The 25338-nt window shown below is 40.4% G+C and overlaps 1 protein-coding gene across 5 annotated transcripts in view; it reads left to right on the top strand.

Moving 5' to 3' along the window:
- FRMD5 (FERM domain containing 5) overlaps positions 1–25338 on the top strand; it is a 383107-nt gene that overhangs the window by 74397 nt on the left and 283372 nt on the right. The gene's annotated exons all lie outside the window — the stretch shown is intronic.

The following is a 25338-nucleotide window of genomic DNA, read 5'->3' as shown; positions in this document are numbered from 1 at the left end:
TTATAAAATCTTAAATACTAATGGAACCCTTGGAAAGGTGCTTTAAGTAGCAAAATCTGTATTCTATTTTTTTTTCTTGTGGTCAGTGAAAATTTTGGGTAATATACCCATCTCTGTGTATACACAGGATCTGTAGAGATCACTGGTTTCTTAGTCCCAGAATGAACTGTTTGTTTTTATGGCACACTGAAAAAGTTAGACAGAAGTAAATCTCTTAGGTGCTTTTGTGTGAATTCAACAGGAAGATCAAACAAAGCAGTGGTTTCTCAGCGTTTGATGTGCATTGTGCATGGTGTGTCACTTGTGGTCTGGCAGGGCTCCCCCTGTGACCTTCAGAGTTGAATTTTAGAACTCTGTGTGGATTTGGAATCTATTGTTTTCTTCCCTTTTATGAAGAAGTATGGAATTTGCCCAGTTGTATCCCAGGCCACCTCCTCTTAACCTAAATTATCAAAATATTATTTAGGAACTTAGTTATCCTTTTATATTTATCACCCACTCCAAAATCCTCTCCCCAGCCCAAAAGGCTTCATTTCTTAGAATTGCTGGTTGTTTTCTGTGAATGATATATTTAAAGGAAATTTTCTGGCCTACACTTGTTGAGGTATATAATTTTCATAATTACAAGTCCCCTATAGACTTTGTTATAATTTATGTTATAAATGTGTACAATCCCCATAGTTTGTTGTCTTCTGTCATTTGTGCTAATTTCCACAAATAATAGTAACTGTATTTTTAAAAAATCTTTATTTATTTATTTGAAATTCAGAGGTACACAGAGGAGAGGCAGAGAGAGAGAGAGAGAGAAAGAGGTCTTCCATCTAGTGGTTCACTCTCCAATTGGCCGCAACGGCTGGAGCTGCACTGATCCAAAGCAAGGAGCCAGGAGCTTATTCCAGATCTCCCACGCGGGTATAGGGGCCCAAGGACTTGAGCCATCTTCCACTGCTATCCCAGGTCATAGCAGAGAGCTGGATCGGAAGTGGAGCAGCTGGGTCTCGAACTGGTGCCCATATGGAATGCTGGTACTTCAGGCCAGGGTGTTAACCCGCTGCGCCACAGCGCCAGCCCTAGAAACTGTATTAAGTAGTTTGTGAGCATCTAAGAGAAGCAGTAAAGGTTATTTGCTACCATGATTTCACTAAAAGTATGTCAAATTAAGTATGTTAGGCTCATCTCATTTCTTTGATAGATTTTATATATTGGTAGATAATGGAAATAGAATAAGTAAAGCTAAGCCAAAAACTCAACAGGACATTTGACTATACCCCATAGTATTTTTGAAAACTAGATGGAAAAATATGGACTGACTGGTAATATAAGTAAGTAGATTAGTATTAATGAATCAGTGGAGGAAATGTTCTGTTATGGCCTGTCGCTCCCCGTCTTCGTGGAGGAACGACACAGGACCCTGCGCTGTTCTTTTGTCTGCTCGGCCCTCCCCGGGTTTGCTGCTGGTTCTTCCCGGGTTGGCTACCGTCCCTCCACCTCCGTGGAGGGGCGGGCCCCCTGCCACTTTCCCCACTTCCGCAGGGGAGCGGCACACCGCCAGCCGGCTCTCTCGGGGGCTGCTCAGATGTTCTTCAGGTGTTCCTTCAGATAGATGTTCCCTGGTGCATGTTGTCTCTCTCCTCCTTTATAGTCCTCTTCCACCAATCCCAACTCTGCTACCCACACGCCGAGTACACTGCTCTCCTCCAATCAGGAGCAGGTCCTACAGTTTATTGGTTGAACTGGAGGCAGCTGTGTAGAAGCTGTTTCCTCCTCTCCCAGCGCCATATTGTGGGAGAGCAGATGCATAGAATAAGTCTTAATTCCAGTAACTTAGTCTAGTCCGAGTTGCTCCCCACAATGGCCCTAGGTGGCCTTAGGGATCTCTGTACTTCTTGAAACCTTCAGGACTTTTTGAACAACTTTTTTTTTTTTTTTTTCAAATGAAAACTTTACATGGAGCCTTCAGTAGAAGGCATGCTTATCGATTTTGTAAATAGCCTAGAGTGGAAAGAGATAAAAAAATACAGTTGGTAACATAGGGGATATGAAAAGGGTCTCTATAGACAAGGGCAGTAAGCCTAATTTAATGATTAAATAGATGTAAGCAAAGGCTGTATACATGGGGAAGACAAAAACCCCGATGCAAAATGAATCCAAGATATGAGAGGCTTCACTTAAGTGCAGTGAGTATGAAAATAACTTAGTTGTTCAGTAGATGACAAGTTTGATACTCATCAATCCTAATTTGTAATAAACAAATGAAACTAGTGTGGTTTTAGGGTAGGCTGTGTTAGCAGAAGCCTGATCACAGGACTTGGAAAATGATGCTCCCACTACTCTGAAACCTCCCAGTAAAAAGGAGGATTCAGTTCTGAGTAAAGCTGTGCCCTTGAGGAAGGCCAGTGGAATGTTTAGAGCCTAGAGATTGTATCAAGTAAGAAAGTCAAAGGATGAACAATGTTATGAGTTTTTGGAAAGTTCTACAGTTTCTCTTTCACATGTAGGATATTTTTCCTCTTCCATCAGTTTTATTTTGTAATACAGTAGGGACCTAATTTAGCTTGTTTAAAGATAATTATGTTAACTCCTTTTATTGAATAGTTTATGTCCCTCTGAATTTATAATGCCACCACTGTGATATGGCCTTGACTAAACAAGTTCAGAGTTGGTGAACTCAAGGGGCTTCCATAGCCTAGACAGCTCATAGCAAGTGTCTCGGGTGATTGCTGATGTCATAAATAAGAGTGCCAATTGTTAAATCAATAACAGGAGTCACTGAGTACAGGCTCCCCACGTAGGATCTCTGTCCTTTATGTGTTGTACTATGAAACTTAAAAACAACACTACTAGTTGAACAATGCCCTATACCTTGTGCGGTTGTGTGAGTACAGCCTGTTGAAATCCTTGCTTAGTGTATACTAAGTTGATCTTCTGTATATGAAGGTGATTGAAAATGAAACTCAATGAAGGGCGGTATGGGAGAGGGAGTGGGAGAGAGGAGGGCCACAGGAGGGAGGGAGGTTTTGGCGGGGGGGAGCCACAACAATACAAAAGTTGCACTTTGTAAATTCACATTTATTAAATAAAAAAACTTATGTGGGGGAAAAGCCATTGTAATTCATAAACTGTACTTTGGAAATTTATATTTATTAAATAAAAGTTAAAAAAAATGCCACCACTGTCCAATATCAAATTTCTGTGTATGTACTTTTTTTTTTTTCCTGTGAGTTTACTATTCTATTCCATTGATCTGTTAGTTTTCCACGGGATAGTAATACAGCGTCCTAATTATTTTACCATTTTCTTGATATTATCTATGCTGTTCTTTTTTTTTTTTTTGAAGATTTATTTATTTGAAAGAGTTAGAGGTAGAGCCAGAGAGAGAGAGAGAGATGTCTTCCCTTTGCTGGTTCACTCCCCAAATGACCACAATGGCTGGAGCTGAGCTGATCCGAAGCCGGGAGCCAGGAACTTCTTCCTGGTCTCCCATGCAGGTGCAGGGACCCAAGGATTTAGGCCATTTTCTATGGCTTTCTCAGGCCATAGCAGAGAGTTGGATCGGAAGTGAAGGGGCCAGGACTCAAACCGGTGCCTATGGGATGCCAGCGCTGCAGGCTAGGATTTTTAACCTGCTGTGTCATAGTGCTGGCCCTTATCTATGCTGTTCTTCACACTTTTTCCTTTTTCTTTCCTTTTTTTTTAAAATTTTTTCTTTGAGAGAGAGCTCCTATGTTCTGGTTTACTCCCCAAATGCTGAAATTGTCTGGGACTGAAGCAAGCTGAAACCAGGACATAGGAACTCAACCCAGATCTCTCCCACATGGATAGCAGACCCAGTTACGTGGGTCATTATCTGCTGCCTTTGAGTCTTCAATGGCAGGAAGCTGGAATTGGGACCAGAACCAGGTCTTGAACCCAGGTAGTCTGATACGGGATGTCGGTGTCTTGAGCAGTATCTTAAATGTTTTGCCAAAGACTTGCCCCAACTCTATTCTATGTGGACTTCAGAATGAACTTGTCAAGTTTCATAAAAATTCCTGTAGAAGTTTTCCTGGATTGGTGTTGACTTATTGTGGAGTAATTTGAGGAGAATTGTTATGGTTATTCTACCAGGTCTTGTCTTGTCTTTTCGTTCTCTTGTTTTTAAAGGATTCACTTATTTACTTATTTATTTGAAAGGCAGAGTGATGGGTTGCAGGGAGAGAAAGCGAAAGGGAGACAGAAAGACCTTCCATCCTTTTGCTCACCCTCCAAATGACTGCAACAGCTGGATCTGGGCCAGGCTAAAGCCAGGAGCCAGGAGACTATCCTGGTTTTCACATGAGTGGCAGGAGTCCAAGTACTTGCCATCTTGCACTGCTTTCCAGGAACATTAGCAGGAAGCTACACTGGAAGCAGAGGAGCTAAGACTTGAACTGGCACTCTGATAGGGGATGCCAGCATCATAGCCAGCCTCTTAATCCTCTGCCACAATGCTGCCTCCTCCACCAGGTATTCTATTTCTGCATGTAACATATTTCCCTATTATTTAGTTTTTAAAGCAATTTTAAGTTAAATATTTAGCTTTGTTTTGACAGTCTTATACATATTTTGTTGGATTTCTTCCTACCACTCCCCAGTTACTTTGTAGTGTTTATTGCTGTTATAATTTCTTTTAAAAAATGTTTTCTAAATTGATTATCCTAGCATATAAGAACACCATCAATACTTGTAGGTTGGTCTTGTATCCAGTACCCTTGCTGAATTCTCTTTATTAATTCTGATGATGGGGTCTCTTGGATTTAAATGTGTGTGTGTGTGTGTGTGTGTGTGTGTATGTATGTATGTGTATGTATTTATTTAATTTCAGAGGCAGAGCTAACATCTGAAATGCCTGCAATGGCTGGGGGCCATAGCCAGGATCTGGAAACCCAATCCAGATCTCCCACTTGGCTGGCAGCAACCTAAATACATGAGCCATCACCTTTGCCTCCCAGGGTCTGCATCAACAAGAAGTTGAATCAGGAGCAAGAGTCAGGGATTGAATCTAGATACTCTGATGTGAGACTCAGGCATCTTAGCAACTATGCAAAATGAACACCTCATTCTTGAGTTGTTTTTAAAAAATGAGAGTTATGAAAACACAAAAATTAGAATTTTTGTGTTTCCTTTCAAATTCTTATGCCATGCATTTTTTTCTTGCTGTTTTTGTTCTAACTGGAACCTCCAAAACAATGTTGACCCCAAGTGGTATAATGAACATCTTTATTTTATTCTAGACTAGGCCTCTTTACCCCTGTAGTTACAATTTTAAAAGGTTTGATATATGGTATTTTTTAAATTTTTTTTTTTTTTTTTTTTTTGACAGGCAGAGTGGACAGTGAGAGAGAGAGACAGAGAGAGAAAGGTCTTCCTTTGCCGTTGGTTCACCCTCCAATGGCCGCCGCTGCAGCCGGCGCACCGCGCTGATCCTGGCAGGAGCCAGGAGCCAGGTGCTTTTCCTGGTCTCCCATGGGGTGCAGGGCCCAAGCACCTGGGCCATCCTCCACTGCACTCCCGGGCCACAGCAGAGAGCTGGCCTGGAAGAGGGGCAACCGGGACAGAATCCGGCGCCCCAACCGGGACTAGAACCCGGTGTGCCGGCGCCGCTAGGTGGAGGATTAGTCTGTTGAGCCACGGCGCCGGCTGATATATGGTATTTTAATTTTTGTTCTGTTCTAGTATTTCATAATATCTTTTTATATCCTCCCTATGAGTTATTTTTTAGTATATTATCGACTTTTTAAAAGATTTATATATTTATTTGAAAATCAGAATTACATAGAGAGAGGGACAGAGAGAGAGAGAGAGAGGGAGAGAGATCTTCCATCTGCTGCCTCACTTCCCAGATGGCCACAATGGCTGGGGCTAGGCCAGGCTGGAGCCATGACCAGGGTCTAGGAGCTTCTTCCAGGACTCCCATGTGGGTACAGGGGTCCAAGCAGTTGGGCCAGCCTTCACTGCTTTCCCAGGCATATCAACAGGGAGCTAGATTGGGAGTGGAGCAGCCGGGACACAAAGTAGTGCCCGTATGGGATGCTGGCTTTGTAGGCTGCAGCTTTACCAGCTCTGGCACAATGCTAGCCCCTTATTTACTTCCTAACCATATCATTGCTTTTATTTACTTTTTATTGTTGATTTCTAGTTATCTGCATTGTGTATAAAGAATCTCGTATGGTATGTATTCTTGGAAATGAGTTGATGCTGCCTTTGAGAACTAATATGTAGTAAATTTTTATAAGTATTTTGTTTATTAGAGACCTTAAGCATACAAAATCTGCTAATGTTTTCAGTAAGAATTCATGCAGAATGATTGACTTGGAAACAGAATTAAAAGTGATTAGGCACTACACAGGTGGAAAATCAGTGATGGTCATTGCTTTCCAGCCAGGAATGTCCTGTTCACCACAGCTATCAACTTAAAGAAAAAAACAAAATGATGAAAGCATAAGGATCTACTTACTTCATTGAAGGCAACAAGACTAACAAAGTCGAGAAGGGCCTATATCAGATGTGGAAAAACTTCAAATGATTTAGGTTAAGGACCAGGTATAGATATGCTTCCCTGTCATCACCATCCAATCACAACCAAATAAAAAACTCATTTGCAAAGAAAAGACTGGATCTGACTATGATATTGACCTTGTAGCTAGCTCTGGGTGGTTTAAGAAAGAGATTCAAGAAGTGTTATTCATTACCTAATGTGAAAGTGAACAGTAAGGAGCTGGTGTTGTGTCATAGCAAGCTAAACCTCTGCTGGTGGCACCAGCATTCCACATGGGTGCCGTCTCAAATCCCTGCTGCTCCTCTTCCAATCCAGCTCTCTGCTATGCCCTGGGAATGCAGTGGAAGATGGCCCAAGTCCTTGAGCCCTTGCACCCATGTGGGAGACCCAGAAGAAACTCCTGGCTTGTGACTTCACATTGGCTTAGCTCCAGTCATTACGGCCATTTGGAGAGTGAAGAAGTAGAGAGATGACTTTTCTCTCTGTCCCCCTCTCTCTATAACTCTATTTCTCAAATAAATAAATAAAATCTTAAAGTGAACAGTGAGTGAGCCTGTGAGTGCAAACATGAAGGCAGTTCAAGAATTTTTACAAACAATTGTACAGGAAAAATCGCCAGAGCACATTTTCATTGTGGACAAAACCTTATTCTGGAAACCATTGCCTGAAAGGACTTTTATCCATAAGGAGGCCAAGCCAATGTCCAAAAGTTTCAAGGCTTTTTTTAAAAAAAAATTTTTTTTTAATTTGAAAGAGTTAGAGAGCAAGAGAACTTGAGCTTCCATCCTCTGATTCACTCCCCAAATGGCTGCAAGGCAGTAGCCAAAAGCTTCTTCTGGGTCTCCCATGTGGGTGAAGGCGGCCAAGCACTTCCAGGCCTCCCAAGTGGATGCAGGCCATTGGCGGGGAGCTGAATGAGAAGCACATAATCCAGGACTCGAACTGGCATCCATATGGGATGCTGGCGCTGCAGATGGCTGCTTAACCCGCCACCCCCATCCCCCTCCACCCCCAAGTTTCAAGGCTTATAAGGACAAGGCTAACAGCCTTGCCTTGGTGCAATGTTGCAGGCTACAAATTGAAACCTTCTAGTGGTCTGGAACAGTGAGAACTCCAGTCCCTCAAGCAAATCAGTAAGCATGCACTGCCTGGATACCATAGCAGTAAGAAGTCGTAGATGACCCTGTTCCTCTTCCAAGATGCCTTCCTGAATTGCTATACTAATGAAATAGAGAACTTCTGTTTGGATAATAACATGTTTCAAGATTTTGCTCATTGTTAATAATACACATCCTCCTTTAATTGGTGATCTTCGTTTCAAGTTCAAAGTATCATTTCTTTCTTCAAACACCACCTCTTTGATCCAACCATTGAATCAAGGAGTTAGAGCAGCTTTTAAGTACGTATTGCACGAGGAGGACCTTTGTCAGTGCTGTTGCTGCAATTGATTAAGTCACTGAGAAGACACCAATGCAATTCCAGAAGCATCAGAGCATATATGACTGTGTCAAGAATATTGCTTGAGCTAACGGTGTTAACATGAAGGAGTGTGTGAACAGCATGGGAAAGAAGACACCCAAAACATTCATCTGTGACTTAAAAGGATTTGGCAAGAATGAGGAGGTCGCAAAAAATCAACAAGGCTGAGGATGAAATGGCAAACAATGTGGCCTTGGTTGTGGTTGAGGATAACACTGAGTAGCTCCTAAGAGGTTGTTCTTAAGGCATTAACAAATGTGTTTTTAGTTAGAACTGGAACAGAAATGTGTAATAGTGAAGAGGGAAGAGAAAGGGAGAATTCAGGAGAAGAAGAAACACTCCCAAGAAAATTCCCGGTGAAAAGTTTAGCAGAAGCTTTTGCATACCTGCACAATCTCCTGGAAAAGTTTTAAACTAGAGAGGAATGTGCATCGTACAGTATCTGCTTACAAGAAAAGCTGTGATTAAGGAAAAAAAAAAGAAGTCAAGGAACCTTCCATAAACATTTATCTGAAAACAGTGACTTCTCTTGAAGGTAGATCCTGAAGAAGGCATGCTGTTATAGAAGGTGACAGCTCCTAAAAGAAAGATTGTCTTTTTTTTTTTTTTTTAAGGATTTATTTATTTGAAAGGCAGAATTACAGAAAGGCAGAGGCAGAGACAGAGAGGTTTTCCATACGCTGGTTCACTCCCCAGATGACAGCAATTGCTGGAGCTGAGCCAGTCTGAAGCCAGGAGCCTGGAGCTTTTTCCGTGACTCCCATGTGGTTGCAGGTGCCCTAGCACTTGGACAATCTTCTGCTTCCCCAGACCATCACTGAAAGCTGGATCAGAAGTAGAGCAGCTGGACTCTGGCCTCAGAATCAGCCCTTAAGGCATTCAGATCTGGATGAAGAGCCCATGAGAGTATTTTAGGCATGGAAAGCCAAGATACTCTGGCAAAAAAAAAAAAAAAAAAAAAAAAACTAAATGAAAGATCTCTGCAAGTGAGATCCCAGTGGAAAGAATGGGCCATCAAAGAAGGAGGTACCTTTTTCTGAAGGGAGGAGAGAACTTCCACTTTGATTATGACCTTATCTAAATAAGATTGGAGTCGGCAAACTCAAAAGGCTTCCATAGCCTTGGCAACTCATGACAAGAGCCTAGGGTGATTACTGATGCCCTAAACAAGAGTGTCAATTTGTTAAGCCAACAACAGGAGTCACTGTGCACTTTCTCCTCATGTAGGAGCTCTGTCCTTAATGTGTTGTACAATGTGAATTAACGCTATAACTAGTACTCAAACAGTACTTTACCCTTTGTGCTTCTTTCTTTCTTTCTTTTTTTTTTTTTTTTTTTTTTTTTTTGACAGGCAGAGTGGACAGTGAGAGAGAGAGAGACAGAGAGAAAGGTCTTCCTTTGCCGTTGGTTCACCCTCCAATACCCTTTGTGTTTCTGTGTGGGTGCAAACAGTTGAAATCTTTACTTAATTTATACTAAAGTGATCTTCTGTATATAAAGATTAATTGAAAATGAATCGATGTGAATGGAATGGGAGAGGGAGATGGGAGAGTTGTGTGTGGGAGGGAAGTTATGGAGGGGAAAAAGCCACTGTAATCCATAAGCTGTACTTTGGAAATTTATATTTGTTAAATAAAAGTTAAAAAAAAAAAGTAGAGCAGCTGGGACTCAAACCGGTGCCCATATGGGATGCCGGCACTGCAGGCGGTGGCTTTACCCACTATGCCAGAACTCTGGCCTAGATTGTCTTAATTTAGTAGAAGGAAGGCAGGGTGGATGGAGGTAGAGAGAGAATGTGTATGTAGAGAGGTTTGAACATATGTTTGTCATTTTGTATGCTTTCTTTTTACTTTCTTCTTGCTTTTGTGTTTATTTGGATTGATAAGATTGTCAATGTCATCTTTTTCCCTGTTTTACTGATTTTAGAAGCCATGATCAACATTTCTGTTATTTTCATTGTTATTCTAAGTTTTTAACTTTCATAGATAACTATGAAATTTTCCATCTAAGTGTAAAAGGATCATAGTTGAATATCCCTCTTTTCTTTTCTAGTTCCGGTTTGTAAAGCAGCTTTATTAAGAAAGAATTAATGTGCCATACTTTTTTTTTTTTTAAACATTTTATTTATGTGAGAGGCAAAGTTACAGAGAGAGGGAAAGACAGAGAGAGAAAGGTCTTCCATCTGCTGGTTCACTCCCTAAATGGCCACAACAGCTGGAGCTGGACTGATCTGAAGTCAGGAGCCAGGAGCAGCTTCTGGGTCTCCCATGTGGTGCAGGGGCCCGAGCACTTGGGCCACCTTCCAGTGCTTTCCCAGGCCATAAGCAGAGAGCTGGATCAGACGAGGGGTGCCGGAACTCCAGCCACCACCCATGTGGGATGCTGGCACCTCAGGTGGGGGCTTTGCTTCCTACGCCACAGCACTGGCCCCTGTGCTATGCTTCTCTCCACTTAAAGTATGTAAGTCAGTGTTCTTTAATACATTCATCGAGTTGTGCCACCACCATGATAATTTTAGAATACTTTCGTTCCCCCTTTAAGGAAGTCCTGTACCCATTGACAGTGCCTGGTCTATTCCTCACTGCATCCTCTGTCCTTCAGTCCTAGGCAGCTACTCATCTGTTTCTTATCTCTTCAGATTTGTCTTTTCTGAACATTTCCTATAAATGCAGTAATACAGTATGTGGTTTTTCTCCTGTCTTCTTTTATTTAGCATGTTTTCAAGGTTCATTTATGTTTTCCATTTTCTTTTAATCATGAATTTAGTTATAAAACACAATTGGTTATATTTGCAAATACATTTTATCAATTTGTGCAACCACTAGCAGCTTTTGCTTCCTTCTTTGGGCTCTTTCTGAAGTACATTCTTTAACTTACTGAGAATCTCTTACTAGAAAACCTCAGAGTCTTTGTAGGTCTTAAATTTTTTTTTCTTTCTTTGTGTTTTGTTTCTGGAGAGGGAGAGATAGTGGGAGAGCTCCCATTACTGTTTGACTGCTCAGATGCCTGCAATGGCCTGGACTGGTGTAGGTGGAAGCTAAGAGCTACCCTCAGCCTCTCATGGTGTACATTAGCAGGAAGCTTAGCTCACCATGGAACTGAAGAATCCTTTCTTCTGATATTTTGAACATATATATCAAGGCATCTATTATTGCTGAAAAAGTGTCTACTATCTAAGTTTTTTTAATTTTTAGTGATAGGTAATATTTCTTTATGCCTTCTTGATGTTCTGTGGTTTTACTGTAATATATCTAGTTATTTTTGTTTATCCTAGTTGGTAGTGAGATTGTATTTTGAATCTTTGGTTTCTGTTTTATTTCACTTTCAGATTATTCCATTGCTTTCAGTAAATTCATTTCCTAATAGATGGTTTTGTTGGTAATTGTGGTGTTAATTTTCTTCATTGGTTTGGAGTTTAACTTGAATGAGAGTTGTTACCAATCTTACCTTGTTCTGTTTAGCAGTTTTGTGGTTTCTTGCATTGGGTTTCCTGATCATCATAATAGTGGTGATGATGTTGTCTGATTTTTTTCTGTAGAGAAATACATGAGGCAGGCTAACTTCATTCAGAAAAGAGGTTTATTTAGCTTACAGTTGTGGAGGCTGAAAGTCTGACCACTACAGCACAGGCTCTTGTGGCTGCATCACCTCGTGGCAGATAGCAAAGGTAGAAATGCCTGCGGGAAGAAGAAATCACATTGCCAATCCAGAATCTAGAGAGAGATTAGTGGTCAAGCTTGGGCTTTTATAACAGCTTGTTCTCAGGAGAACTCCAGTATTGCCTTCTGAAGACACGTCATTAACTAAATTAAGGGCCTCCCACGGGGCTCCACTCTTAAAGGCTCCATGCCACATCCAGTACTATCACCCTGGGTGCCAAGTTCTCAACATAGTCTTGGGGGACAGACAACATCTAAATGGTAACTGTTATGGTACATGTCTAGCCCTTAAACTAGTTAAGTAACTGAATTGGATTCTGGTCTTTCTAATCCCTCATGCCTCTTTTTATTTTCTATTTTTTAAAATTTATTTTGTATTTTTTTATTTATTTTTATTTATTTTTGTAATTTGTTTGAGAGGCAAAGAGAGATCGTGTATGCAAGAGAACGCATGCTAGTGAGTGCTTCCATCTGCCATTTCACTGTCCACATGTCCTCAATGGCCAGGGCTGAGCTTGGGGATTGAACCCAGGAACTAGAAGTTCAGTCCAGGGGGCTGGCGCTGTGGTGAGGTGGGTTAAAATCCTGGCCTGAAGAGCTGGCATCCCATATGGATGCCAGTTTGAGTCCTGGCTGCTCCTTCCGATCCAACTTTCTGCTATGGCCTGGGAAAGCAGCAGAAGATGGCCCAAGTCCTTGGGCCCCTGTACCCATGTGGGAAACCCAGAAGAAGCTCCTTGCTTTGGATTGGCGCAGCTCTGGCCTTGTGGCCATCTGGGGAGTGAACCAGTAGATGGAAGACCTTTCTCTTTGTCTCTACCTCTCTCTCTAACTCCTTCAAATAAATGAAATCTTTAAAAAAAAAAGTTCAATCCAGGTTTCCCACATGGGTGGTAGGAACCTAGTTATTTGAGCTATCACCACTTGGAAATCAAACCCACGGTACTCTCATGTGGGATGGTAGTGTTTTAACTGCTAGGCTGAATACCTACTCCCTTCATTCCTCTTTTAATGTATGTTTTTATGTAATACTTTCTTTAGTTTTACTTCTGGAGTTCTGCCTACAATAAGAACTGGCTCTAATCCACTGCCTTAAGTGAGGCACTTCTAATTTTCATTAAATGACAGACACTGAACTCCTGACCTTTTTTCCTAGCTTCCAGAAATGGAGCCCGTTAGGCCTCACTTCTTTCTATTTTTGTGCTATTCATAGTCCTTGGAAATATTTGTTTTAAAACATTATCATAGAATCCATATAATTTATTGTCATTTTCTTGGCTATGGCTATGGCATATATAGTGGATGGGCTAACTCAGCATCTGCTTCAGCCTCCTTCTAGTACTCCTTCCTGTACCACAGGGACTAGAAAGTAAGAACTACTGTATAGTTTTTTTCACAGGGTGAGTTACTGGTGTGATTCAGATCCCACTAATCATGACTTCTTTGAGCTTATATTCAGAATTTAGTTAGTGAGGAGAGGGTGGTAGGACATGTAACAGCCATTTTGCTGGTGTGGATACTGTGGCTTAGAGTTTGCAGCATTTCTAAACCGCAAGTCGTAGCCCTGGGATGTAGTCCCCAGAGCTCAGAATCCCGGCAGCAACATCTTACTCTCTGACTGTAGCTAAGGCAATGTGTTTTTATTTTACTTATTTATTTTTTAAAAAGATTTATTTATTTATTTGAAAGTCAGAGTTACACAGAGAGAGGAGAGACAGAGAGAGAAAGAGACAGGTCTTCCATTCACTGGTTTACTCCCCAGTTGGCCGCAACGGCTGGAGCTGCGCTGGTCTGGAGCCAGGAGCCTCCTCCGGGTCTCCCACGTGGGTGCAGGGGCCCAAGGACTTTGGCCACCTTCTGCTTTCCCAGGCCACAGTAGAGAGCTGAATCAGAAGTGGAGCAGCCAGGACTCAAACCGGAGCCCACATGGGATGCCGGCACTTCAGGCCAGGATATTAACCTGCTGTGCCACAGCACTGGCCCCGGCAGTGTGTTTTTAGAAGCTGACAGTTTTCATAGTGGCTACCTGATTTCTGGGCTGTGACTGAGGAGGTGTGATTCTGTGGACAGCCGTTGGCACAGCAGTGCCCTGCTTCCTTTACTTTCTGATGACAGAGAAGTAGCACTTCCCTTGACAGTCCAGTTCAGTGTGGATCCAGGGATTCACACCTTAAGGACTAGCCATAAAACTTATTCCACTAACTCTTCCAGTTATTTTTTTAGCAGTTAAGTGTTAGCACCTATATATTAAATCTGATTCTGTAAAAACAAAATGAAACGAAAAATCCCAACTAATATAAGAGCCACTATTTCACTTCTCTTATTTTGTAATTTTTATCCATCACTGTTAACGTGAGTGGTATGGGAGTGTGTGTGTGTGTGTGTGTGTGTGTAGTGTGGCTTCACAGTGTAAATCTATACAGCCATCATTTTTTTTTTAAAGAGATTTATTTATTTGAAAATCAGATTTACAGAGAGAAGGGTAAAGAGAAAGATTCTATCCGCTGATTCACTCACCAGATGGCTGGGCCAGGCTGAAGCCAGGAGCTTCTTCTGGGTCTCCTATGTAGGTGCAGGAGCCAAAGCACTTGGGCCATCTTCCACTGCTTTTCCCAGGCCATTAGCAAGGATGTTGATCGGAGGTAGAGCAGCCGGAACTTGAACCAGCATCCATACAGGATGCTAGCACTGCAGGCAGCAGCTTTACCTGCTAAGCCACAATGCCAGCCCAGCCATCATTTTTTTTTATAAAGACTTATTTATTTATTTGAAAGAGTTATACAGAGAGAGAAGGAGAGACAGAGAGAGAGGGAGAGGCCTTTCATCAGCTGGTTCACTCCCCAATTGGCCGCAACAGCTGGATCTGCACCGATCTGATGCCAGGAGCCAGGAGCTTCTTCCGGGTCTTCCACATGGGTGCAGGGGCACAAAGACTTGGGCCATCTTTCATTGCTTTCCCAGGACATAGCAGAGTGCTGGATTGGAAGTAGAGCAGCAGGGACTCGAACTGGTGCCCATATGGTATGCCAGCACTGCAGGTGGTAGCTTTACCTGCTATGCCACAGCGCTGGCCCCGCTATCATTTTTTTTTTTTTTTTATAAAAGAGATGTATTTGAAAGAGTGATGGGGTAGGGAGAGGCGAGGAAATAGAGATAGAAAATCCATCTGCTGGTTGACTCTCAAAATGGCTGCAATGGCCAGGACTAAAGCCAGGAGCCGAGAAAGAACTCCATCTGAGTCTCCCATGTAGTTGGCTGGGATGTTGATATCACAAGTGGCTGTTTAACCCACTGCATCGAAACACTGGTCCCTATGCAGTCGCCTTAAACAGAATTCTCTGTCACTTATATTGGTTTTCAGTTTCAAATGATTTCTTTTAGATCCTTGACATGTAAAACCATTGTTGATTTGAGTTGTTATCTGAACCATAGTATTATAAAAATGAAATAAATTGACATCTGTTACCCGGAAAGAGAAAGAAGACAAGACAACATATATTTAAGATTTCAGTGCAAACTGATGGGCCTAAAGTAAATGTGGCAGATGGTACCTATTTTTCTGCACTATGAGATAATAAAGGGTTGTAGAAGACTGTAATGACTAATAGTATCAAAAGTAAACAATATCAGCTATTTACAATACTCTTACTCTTTTCTTTCCTTTATATTACATCATAGCTAGTTTGCTAGTTATATGCCTGGAGAAATAAAATTTTTCTCTAGAATTTATAGAGTAAAAGTAAATATTTCTTCCAGTTATCTTTGTGAAAGGGTTCTGGGATTTCTGACATTCTGTTTTTATTAAAATATTATTTACATATGGCAAAACATGTTCTATGATTTTCCTGGTGTGGCTTGTTGCCATCCAAAAGTTAACATACATCAGATTTATATTTTAAATGATAGTATGGACACAATAATAAGTACACTAGGAAATAAGCAGAAATACAAAAAAAATTCTATGCTTTGTCCACACTTATCTCCTTGTTCCCTTTCATTTGCAGTTATTTAAAAAATCATGCCAGAGTCACAACACAGAGAAATACTTACCATATAGTGAAATATAAAACAATTAGGCAATAAAATGTGTCTAAGTTATAATTACAACAGAAAAATCAGGTATGATTAGGATAAGGAGTACAAAGAAATACGGGGGAAAAATTGGAAACAGTTGGTGCTTTCTGAGAGGAAATAATACCATTTGGGTTTGTTTTGACTCCTAGCTTCTGGAATCTGCCGTTCCTTTCTTTCATTTGTGAAAAATGGGAAAACATTTATCTTCAGACTTGCTGCACCATTCTTGTTTTTGGTAAGTTATAAGAAATTGTTGAGAGTAGTTGTGTGAAAACACATCTGTACATTTTTTGAGTACTCTGAGATGTAGTTTGTATAGACTTGCAGACTCAAACTCTTAATTGTCATCACCCCTGGCTTGGACTTGTAAAAGTTTCCTAACTGATCGACTACTTCATGCTTATCTCTCCTTCCATGTGTACCCATCAGTAGTCTCTGTGTCCCAGTAGGCAGAGTGATATTTTCACAATGTGAGGCAGGTCATGTGGCTGTTCTGCTCCAGCAGTCCAGGGGATTTCCACCTCATGCAGTAGGAGAGGCTCAGGTCATCTCTCTAACCTTATTTCTTCTTGCTCTTTCCCTTGCTTTGTCTATCCAGTCTCCTTTTTGCTCTTTCTCCCTTAGACATCCCTGCCAACACAGGACTTTGGCATCTGCTGTTGCCCCAACTTACAGGGTCTTTCCCCCATGGTTTACACTTTCATTCCATTCCAATATCTGCCCAAATTCATTTTCTCAGAAAAGCCATCACTGATGATCTAAAGTGTCTCTCTGTGTCCTCTCACTCAGCTTCATTTTCAAAAATGTTAATACTTCCATTTAAGAAAAATACTTCCTATTGCTCTCCATATTAGCTCATTTTGGGACTTTACCTTACAGATATTCTTTCAAATAATTGTTTGCCAGGGAGCTGGTGTTGTGGCATAGCTAGTAAAGCCTCCCCCTACTGTCATCCCATGTTCCAGTCCTGGCAGGTCTACTTCCAATCCAACTGCCTTTAAGCGCACCTGAGAAAAGCAGCAGGAGATAGCACAAGTACTTGGGTCCCTGCTACCCACATGAGAGACCTGGAATAATCTCCTGGCTCCTGGCTTTGGTCTGGTCCAGCCCTGGCTGTTGTGGCCATCTGGGGAGTGAACCAGAGGATGGAAAGCACTCTCTCACTCGCTTGCTCTCTCTCGCTCTCTCTCTCTCTCTCTGTAACTCTGCTTTTCAAAAATATAAGTCTTTAAAAAGAATAATTGTTTGCCAGGTTTTTGCATATTTTTATTTCATCATGTGGACATCTTTATTTTGAATGCATCCTTTGAAAGCATGGTGCTTGACTGTCTACATTGGCTTATTTAGTTCTTGTTACCTATTCTTCCTCTTCTTTAGTGATTGTGTATACAAAATAGACATTTTTCAGCCTTTTATAACATCTTTTTAAAACTCTGTATATGTTGGCTTGTATCTGATTTTTCTCTGACCGTTTTGTAATCTCTTTTCTTGAACTTTAATATGTATATATGATATGACCAGAATTAATGTATGTCATTAAATTATTGAATTTTACATTGGCTTCTTCTAAGATTTTTGTCACTTTCATGTTATAAACATATTCTTTGTTGTTTTTTTTTTCCTGTCAGAATTAAGTCCTATTTAATAGTTCTGTTCTTCCTTTCTCCCCTTTTTGAGGTCTGAAAGCATCTTTTTAATTAAGTAATTTAAAAGATTCTACACAGATTTTTAAAAATGTTTTCTTAATATTATTTAAATTATACAGGTTTCATGTATTTCATACACACAGATTTAGGAACATAGTGATACTTCCCACCCTACCCTCCCTCCCACCCACACTCAAACCCTTCTTCTTCCTCTCTCTCCTATTCCCAATCTTAATTTTTACAAAGATCTATTTTCATTTTACTTAATACTAGTAAGGTTAACCCTACACTAAAGAGTTCAGTAAACAGTATGAAGAAAAAACACTGTTCCTCAACAGAAGAGACAAGGGCTGTAAACAAGGATCAAATCTCAAAATGTCTATTTCACTCCAATATATTACATTTTAGATACTCTATTAGTTATTCCAGAACAAGGAAAATACTTGATATCTTTCTTTTGGGGACTAGCTTATATCACTAAGTATAATGGTTTCCATTTGCATCCGTTTTGTTCCAGAAGACAGGATTTCATTCTTTTCTTTGGTTGGTTGGTTTTATAGATGAGTAGTACTCCATAGTGTATATATGCCATAACTTCTTTATTCATGCATCAGTTGATGGACATGTGGGTTGATTCCATATCTTAGCTATTGTGAATTGAGCTGCAGTGAACATGATGGTACAGATAACTCTTTCATATTCTGATTTCTTTTGGTTTGGGTAAATTCCCAGGAGTAGAATGGCTGGATCATATGGTAGGTTGATATTCAGATTACTGAGGTTTCTCCATACTGTCTTCCACAGGGGCTGCACCAGTTTACATTGCCACCAACAGTGGATTAGGGTACCTTTTCCCCACATCCTTGCCAAAATTTGTTGTTTGTTGATTTCTATATGAGAGCCATTCAAACCGTTGTGAAATCTCATTGTGGCTTTGATTTGCATTTTCCTGATGGCTAGTGATCCTGCCCATTTCTTTTTTTTTATTTTTTTATTTTTTTGACAGGCAGGGTGGATAGTGAGAGAGACAGAGAAAAAGGCCTTCCTTCACTGTTGGTTCACCCTCCAATGGCCGCTGCGGCCAGCGTGCTGCGGCCGGCACACCATGCTGATCCGAAGCCAGGAGCCAGGTACTTATCCTGGTCTCCCATGCGAGTGCAGGGCCCAAGGACTTGGGCCATCCTCCACTGCACTCCGGGCCATAGCAGAGAGCAAGACTGGAAGAAGGGCAACCGGGACAGAATCCAGCGCCCCGATCGGGACTAGAACCCAGTGTGCAGGTGGAGGATTAGCCTATTGAACCGCGGTGCCAGCCCCTGCCCATTTTTTAACTGGATTATTTGCTTTGTTGTTGAATTTCTTGAGCTCTTTATAGATTCTGGATATTAACCCTTTACCAGTTGTATAGTTTGCAAATATTATCTCCCATTCTGCCAGTTTCCTGACAGTTTTCACATTGCTGAGTGTTTATTTTGCAGTGCAGAAGCTTCTCAATTTGATATAATCCCATTTGTCATTTTTGGCTTTGATTGCCTGTGCCTCTGGGGTCTTTGCCAAGAAGTCTTTGCCTATGCCAGTGTCTTGCAGAGTTTCCCCTGTGTTTTCTAATAATTTGATGGTATTGGGTTGTAGATTTAGGTCTTTGATTCCATTTTGAGTGTATTTTTCTTGCTTCATACTTCTGCATGTGGAGATCAAGTTTTCCCAGCACCATCTGATGAAGAGACTGTCCTTGCTCCAGGGATGGATTCTAGCTCCTTCGTGAAAGATAAGTTGGTTGTAGATCTGTGGATTGATTTCTGGCATTTTTATTCTGTTCCATTGATCTATACATTGGTTTTTGTGCCAGTAACAGGCTATTTTGATTATAATTGCCCTGTAGTATGTCTTGAAATCTGGTATTGTGATGCCTCTGGCTTTGTTTTTGTTGTTTAAGATGGCTATAGCTGTTTGGGGCCTCTTGTGTTTCCATATGAATTTGAGCATCATTTTTTCTAGATCTGAGAAGAATGTCATTGGTGTTTTGATTGTGATCACGTTGACTCTGTAAATTACTTTCAGTAGTAAGGACATTTTGATACTGATTCTTCCAGTCCATGAGCATGGAGGATTTTTCCATTTTTTGTGTCTTTTATTGCTTTCTTTAATGTTTTATAATTTTCATCGTAGAGATCTTTGATATTCTTGGTTAAATTTATTCCAAAGTATTTAATTTTTTTTGTAGCTATTGTGAATGGGATTGATCTTAGAAATTCTTTCTCAGCCAATGCATTGTCTGTGTATACAAAGGCTATTGATTTTTGTGTGTTAATTTTATATCCTTCTGCTTTACAGAACTCTTACAGGTTTGAGTAGCTTCTCAGTGGTGTCTTTTGGATCCTTTATGTGTAGAATCATGTCATTGGCAAATAGGGATAATTTGATTTCTTCCTTCCCAATTTGTATTCCTTTGATTTCTTTTTCTTGCCTAATGGCTCTGGCTAAAACTTTCAGGACTATATTAATAGCAGTGGTGAGAGTAGGCATCCTTGTCTAGTTCTGGATCTTAGTGGGAATGCTTCAAACATTTCCCCAGTCAGTAGGATGCTGGCTGTGGGCTTGTTGTGAATTGCCTTGATTGTGTTGATGAATGTTCCTTTTATACCCAATTTGCTTAAGGTTTTCTTTATGGAAGGATGTCGTATTTTATCAGATACTTTCTCTGTTTCTAATGAGATAATTATATGGTTTTTGTTCTTCAGTTTGTTAATGTGATGTATCGCATTTATTGATTTGCTGCACAGATTTTTGAAAGAGATATTTGAAAGGTAGTTACACAGAGCAAGAAAGAGAGTGAACAATTGAGTGAGTGAGTGAGAGACATAGCTTCCATCTACTGGTTCAGTCCCCGAATGGCCACAATGGCAGGGGCTGGGCCCAAGCCAGAAGCCTAGAACTCCATCTGAGGTCATCTGTGTCAAAGAAACTGTTTATTTTCTGGTAGTGATAGTACTGAGAAATTGCCAGCACAGAATTAAGAATTCTTTTTCTTTGTTAACACATTAGTTTATGCCAAACTGGGTTCCGCCTGCCTGAGTCAGAGCTCTATGTAAGCCTATGAAGTGGTCTGTGCTTTGATGTTCTAAGGAATGAAGAGTTACACAAAATATACTCTGTTTTTTCACTTTTAGTTTTCTCTACCTCGTCCATATAACTGTAAACTGGGTGGTATGCTAGAATTTGGTATATCTCCAAGTTTTGAAAAAAATTAATAACATTCTGAAGTGCAACACTTAGAAATTCCTGAACAGGCTCACTGTTTTAACGCTTAATAACATATGGAAAGATTTGTTCTATAGTCATTTTCTAAAATTTTGAGTAAGGTTCACTTTTGCTTGGTGTGCACCAGACTTATTCTTTATCTTGTTAGCTATTCAAAATAACCTAAGAACACCTTTTCCTTTGTGATATAAAAGAAAGGTGTCTCACTTGAAACTACCCTGGAATAGTAAAACTGAAGTATGCTCTTAGGAAAAAGAGGTGGGAAGGAATGTAGTCAGGGTCCTGGAGGAGGGATCTAATCTGTATTGCCAGTGTGGGAAGGAAGGCTGCGAAGGTGAAGAAGAGCTGATCTGGTTTAGTGGACAAGTTCCTTTGCCTCCAGGATTTGAAGGTCATGTCAGTCTCTCATGGACCTCACCTTGCACAGGTGCATAGATGTGGTGATGGTGACAAGTGATCTAACTTGCTGAAACAACATAGGTTTGGAGGGGGTGGTTCTGGGTATTAGTGTAGCCAACCTGGATGGATCATATTGATGACCTATCAAAGTGCAAGCCATATGAGCAGCTTTCAACATATTGTAGGAGAAAGGAGAGATTTGTTTGAGTGAGGGCCCTGAGTTAGGGATATCTTAGCTGACATTGTGGCTGTAAGCATTGAGGATCCTTTGGTTGACATTTTCCAAGCTGGTGTTCTCTGAGGAACACCTGTTATATAAGTTTGCTGAGTCATTTGCTTTCCTCATGCTCACTTGTTCCTTGACAGAAGTCAACACTAGGAAGGGTCCCAGTTACTGACCTGGGAGACACCTGCAAGTCAGACCTTCCAGAATGAACTTTCTGCTGGAAGAAGCACAGTGGCTGAGAAAATTGAAGAGGAAAGGATTCATGTTTTCTGCACTACCTATGTCTATTTTTGAAGTGTATATTGTAGTGAGGCGCTCTCCTGTAGAAGTTTATCTTACGATATCTTTTGCTGCCTTTGGAAATGTCTTTAAACTGTCTTTCCTTGTTTGGAGCTATTAGGATATTGAAGCAGAAACTGAGTTATAGTGTTATCTGGGGACTTGAGGGAATCTCTAAGGATTACTTTCACTTTTTGTTTATTTTAAATTAAAAAAAATGCCTTTGAGATATATATGACAGGGTAGAGACACAATCTGAGGAATTGCTGTCACTCCTCACTGGATTCTTCAGAGATAGGACAGAGTTATTGCTATAATTCCATAACCCTGGGGATAATGTCTGTATTTCCTTTGCTGATTACATTTTTGGGACACTGCTTCTTGTACTTGTGAAGTCTGATTTATAGTAAATCAAAATGGCCAGGCATCAGATTTATGAAACTTTTACCAGGTATACAAAAATCAGGTTTTGACTTTAGAGACAAATTTTTTTTTTAGCAGATGGAATTTCTTAATCTGACTTTTTAAAATGCCAGTTAAGCAAGAGATCTCTTTGTTCTGTTTAGATTGCTGAGAAATAAAATGCGTCCTGTACCTTTTCCCAGTATAATTGACATTGTTCCTAAGGGCAATTTGGATTAGGGTTAGCCTTTAGTTTCAGGTTTTATTATTATCTCTTTCAAAGTAGGACTTGCATAGATTTCATAATGAAGAAATGTTTTAGGCCAAGTGCTGTTGACTTTGAAAAGAGCTTCAGATCTCTATTGCTGTTCTGCTCCTGGCTGCCATTTGGATAAGACTGCCTCCCTTTTCCAAAAGTGACTCAATTATGTATTCCTTCTAGCTTGCTGATGTTCAGAGGTCTTACCACATGATTCTGTGTTACCCATTTCCTGTTTTTTTTTTTTTTTAATAAAGATTTATTTATTTATTTATTTATTTGAGAGAGTTATACAGAGAGAGGAGAGGCAGAGAAGGTGGGGGTGTCTTCCATCCGATGGTTCACTCCCCAGTTGGCTGCAATGGCCAGAGCTGCGCCAATCCAAAGCCAGGAGCCAGGAGCTTTCTCCAGGTCTCCCATGCGGGTGCAGGGGCCCAAGGACTTGGGCCATCTTCTGCTGTCCCAGGCCATAGCAGAGAGCTGGATTGGAAGTGAAACAGCTGGATCTCAAACTGGAGCCCATATGGGATACTGGTGCTTTAGGCCAGGGCTTTAACCCGCTGTGCCACAGCACTGGCCCCACCCATTTGTTTTTATAAGCTCTTCCATTCTCCCTCCACCTGGCCAGATCTAAAAAAAAATCTTTAATTTCTTTTGATTTCATAATTAAAAGGAATAATGATTTTTGGGGTGGTGGTAAAAGAGATCCTATAGGTAGTCATTTATTATACAGTTATTTTCTTTTTCATTTTTGTTGAATAATGACATGTTTACTTAAGAGACCACATATCTGGGAATACCCTTATCTGTTTAATAGTGAATATCAATGTGAAAATCCTAGTGTTTAATGTTTGGCATGTAAGCCAATCAATTCTATAATCTTGTTTCTTTTTGTGACTTCTTTGTGAAACTCAATCACTCAAATTTTAAGTGTTGAGTAATGTGAGTATGAAACACTTGTCATTCTTGGGCATTTTATGAAGATTTCCCATTTTTCTCAGAAGAGGCATTGAAACGTGACTGACTGTTATGAGTTCACCTTTTCAATCTTAGCACAATTGCTAAATAAATAATTAAAAATGGAAGTAAAATAAAAAAGATGGGAAGGTGGTAAAGCCAGGTTCCTCCAGCTGCCTCCTTTGTGCTACTAAAAATTTTTCTTGGAATGATATTGATAAATGGTGGGTTATTTTTATAAGGGTACTTTGAAAAGTTGGTGGAAAATGGAGCTAAAAGATTGTGGTGCAAAAAAGAAAAAATTGAAATTCATGCATATGAAGGGTCTTCAGAAAATTCATGGAAAATGTGTATGGTGAAAAAATTGTTCATGGATTTCAAAAGTTTTTGCACCAAAATAAACTTATCTTTTAATTTCATTTCCACCAATATTTGGACATGCCTTCAAATTAATGAGTATCACTGAGACAAAAGAGCCAACAACAGGGGCCAGCGCCGTGGCTCACTTGGTTAATCCTCTGCCTGCGGTGCTGGCATCCCATATGGGCTCTAGGTTCTAGTCCCGGTTGCCCCTCTTCCAGTCCAGCTCTCTGCTGTGGCCCGGGAAGGCAGTGGAGGATGGCCCAAGTGCTTGGGCGCCTGTACCTGCGTGGGAGACCAGGAAGAAGCACCTGGCTCCTGGCTTCGGATTGGTGCAGCACTGGCTGTAGCGGCCATTTGGGGAGTGAACCAACGGAAGGAAGACCTCTCTCTGTCTCTCTCTCTCTCATTGTCTGTAACTCTACCTGTCAAATAAATAAATAAAATCTTAAAAAAAACAACAACAGTGAAATTGAGATTGTTTAGTAGTCATGGAAATGAGTGTTGGTTAATCAGTGTTTTCACCTGAAATAAACATGGAAGATTGCAGCGAGAAGGTAATAGATATCTTTTACAACTTTTATCATTAAAAATATTATTAAATGACTGTATGTGAAATATTTTTTGTTGTATACTGCATAGGGAGCTGCTCTTTGGATATTTTTTATTTAAAGTGAGTAATTGCAGAATGAACATTCATTAGAACCAAACATCAAAACTGTACTTAAAAATGTATTTATAGGGCCGGTGCTATGGTGTAGTGGGTTAAGTTGCGGCCTCCAGTGGTTTGAGTCCTGGCTGCTCCACTTCTGATCTAGCTCCCCGCTAATGTGCCTGGGAAAGCAGCAGAAGATGGCCCTAGTCCCTGGGCTCCTGTACCCGTGTGGGAGACCTAGAAGAAACTCCTGTCGTCAGCCTGGCCCAGCCCTGGTCATTGCAGCCATCTGAGTAGTGAACCAAGGGATGGAAGATCTTTCTCTCTGTATCTCTTTAAAATAAATACTTTTTTAAAAAAAGTATTCGTAGTGCTTAAATGAGTATTGCTGAATGAGTGATATGAGGAAAGTATATTAATTAATTAAACATCTTGGTAACTAGATTGTTCTTCTCACTTCCAGTTACTTGGGAATGTTTTTGTGAAGAGTGATTCCTGAAGTGATTTAAATGATAGCAGTTTGGAAGATTGGTTAACTAAGAGTGGGAGAGACATAGTGTAAGAGCTAAGGGACAAGAGTAGAATGATGAGCTGGTAAAGAGAACGCAGGGTAGATACATCCTAATGAGGAAAGGGTCTGTAGGAGAATAAGAAGAGAGGATCCTTTGAGTGAAGTGATAGGAATATGAAACTCAGATTTGAGTGATCAGTAGGATGGTGTGATGTTTCTGCAGAGACTTATGAAAGGGTCATGTTAGAATGTAGGGAAAAGAAGCTGAATGTATTTTTTTAGAATCTCATGTTTTATTAGGAACTGTATAACATTCATTGAAACATTCTACAGTCTATAGAATTCTGGTATTTCGTCTCAGTATACTTTAATATAGAGCACATACAAACTGAGATTATTTAAAATATTTCTTGTATTCATACTTTTTTTTCTGATTAAAGTTTGACCTAAAGTAATTACTGTTGGAAAGAAGAAGGTTAAACCAAAATTTGCACAAAGTAGCACCTGCAATAGGGAAATGCCATTATCTCACATACTCAGCCTGAATTTCAAAGCTGTCATTTGGAGCCATATTCTTTGAATTATTTTTTTAACTCACCAAACTAGATTGTATCATTTTAATGTGGTAACATACATCAGAGGAAAGGAGAAAAT

Source organism: Oryctolagus cuniculus, chromosome 12, assembly GCF_051225735.1.
Source record: "Oryctolagus cuniculus isolate XC-2025 breed Fujian yellow rabbit chromosome 12, ASM5122573v1, whole genome shotgun sequence".
Classification (NCBI taxonomy): domain Eukaryota; kingdom Metazoa; phylum Chordata; class Mammalia; order Lagomorpha; family Leporidae; genus Oryctolagus; species Oryctolagus cuniculus.
Note: the sequence above shows the minus strand (reverse complement) of the source record. Positions and strands in the feature narration are given on the sequence as shown.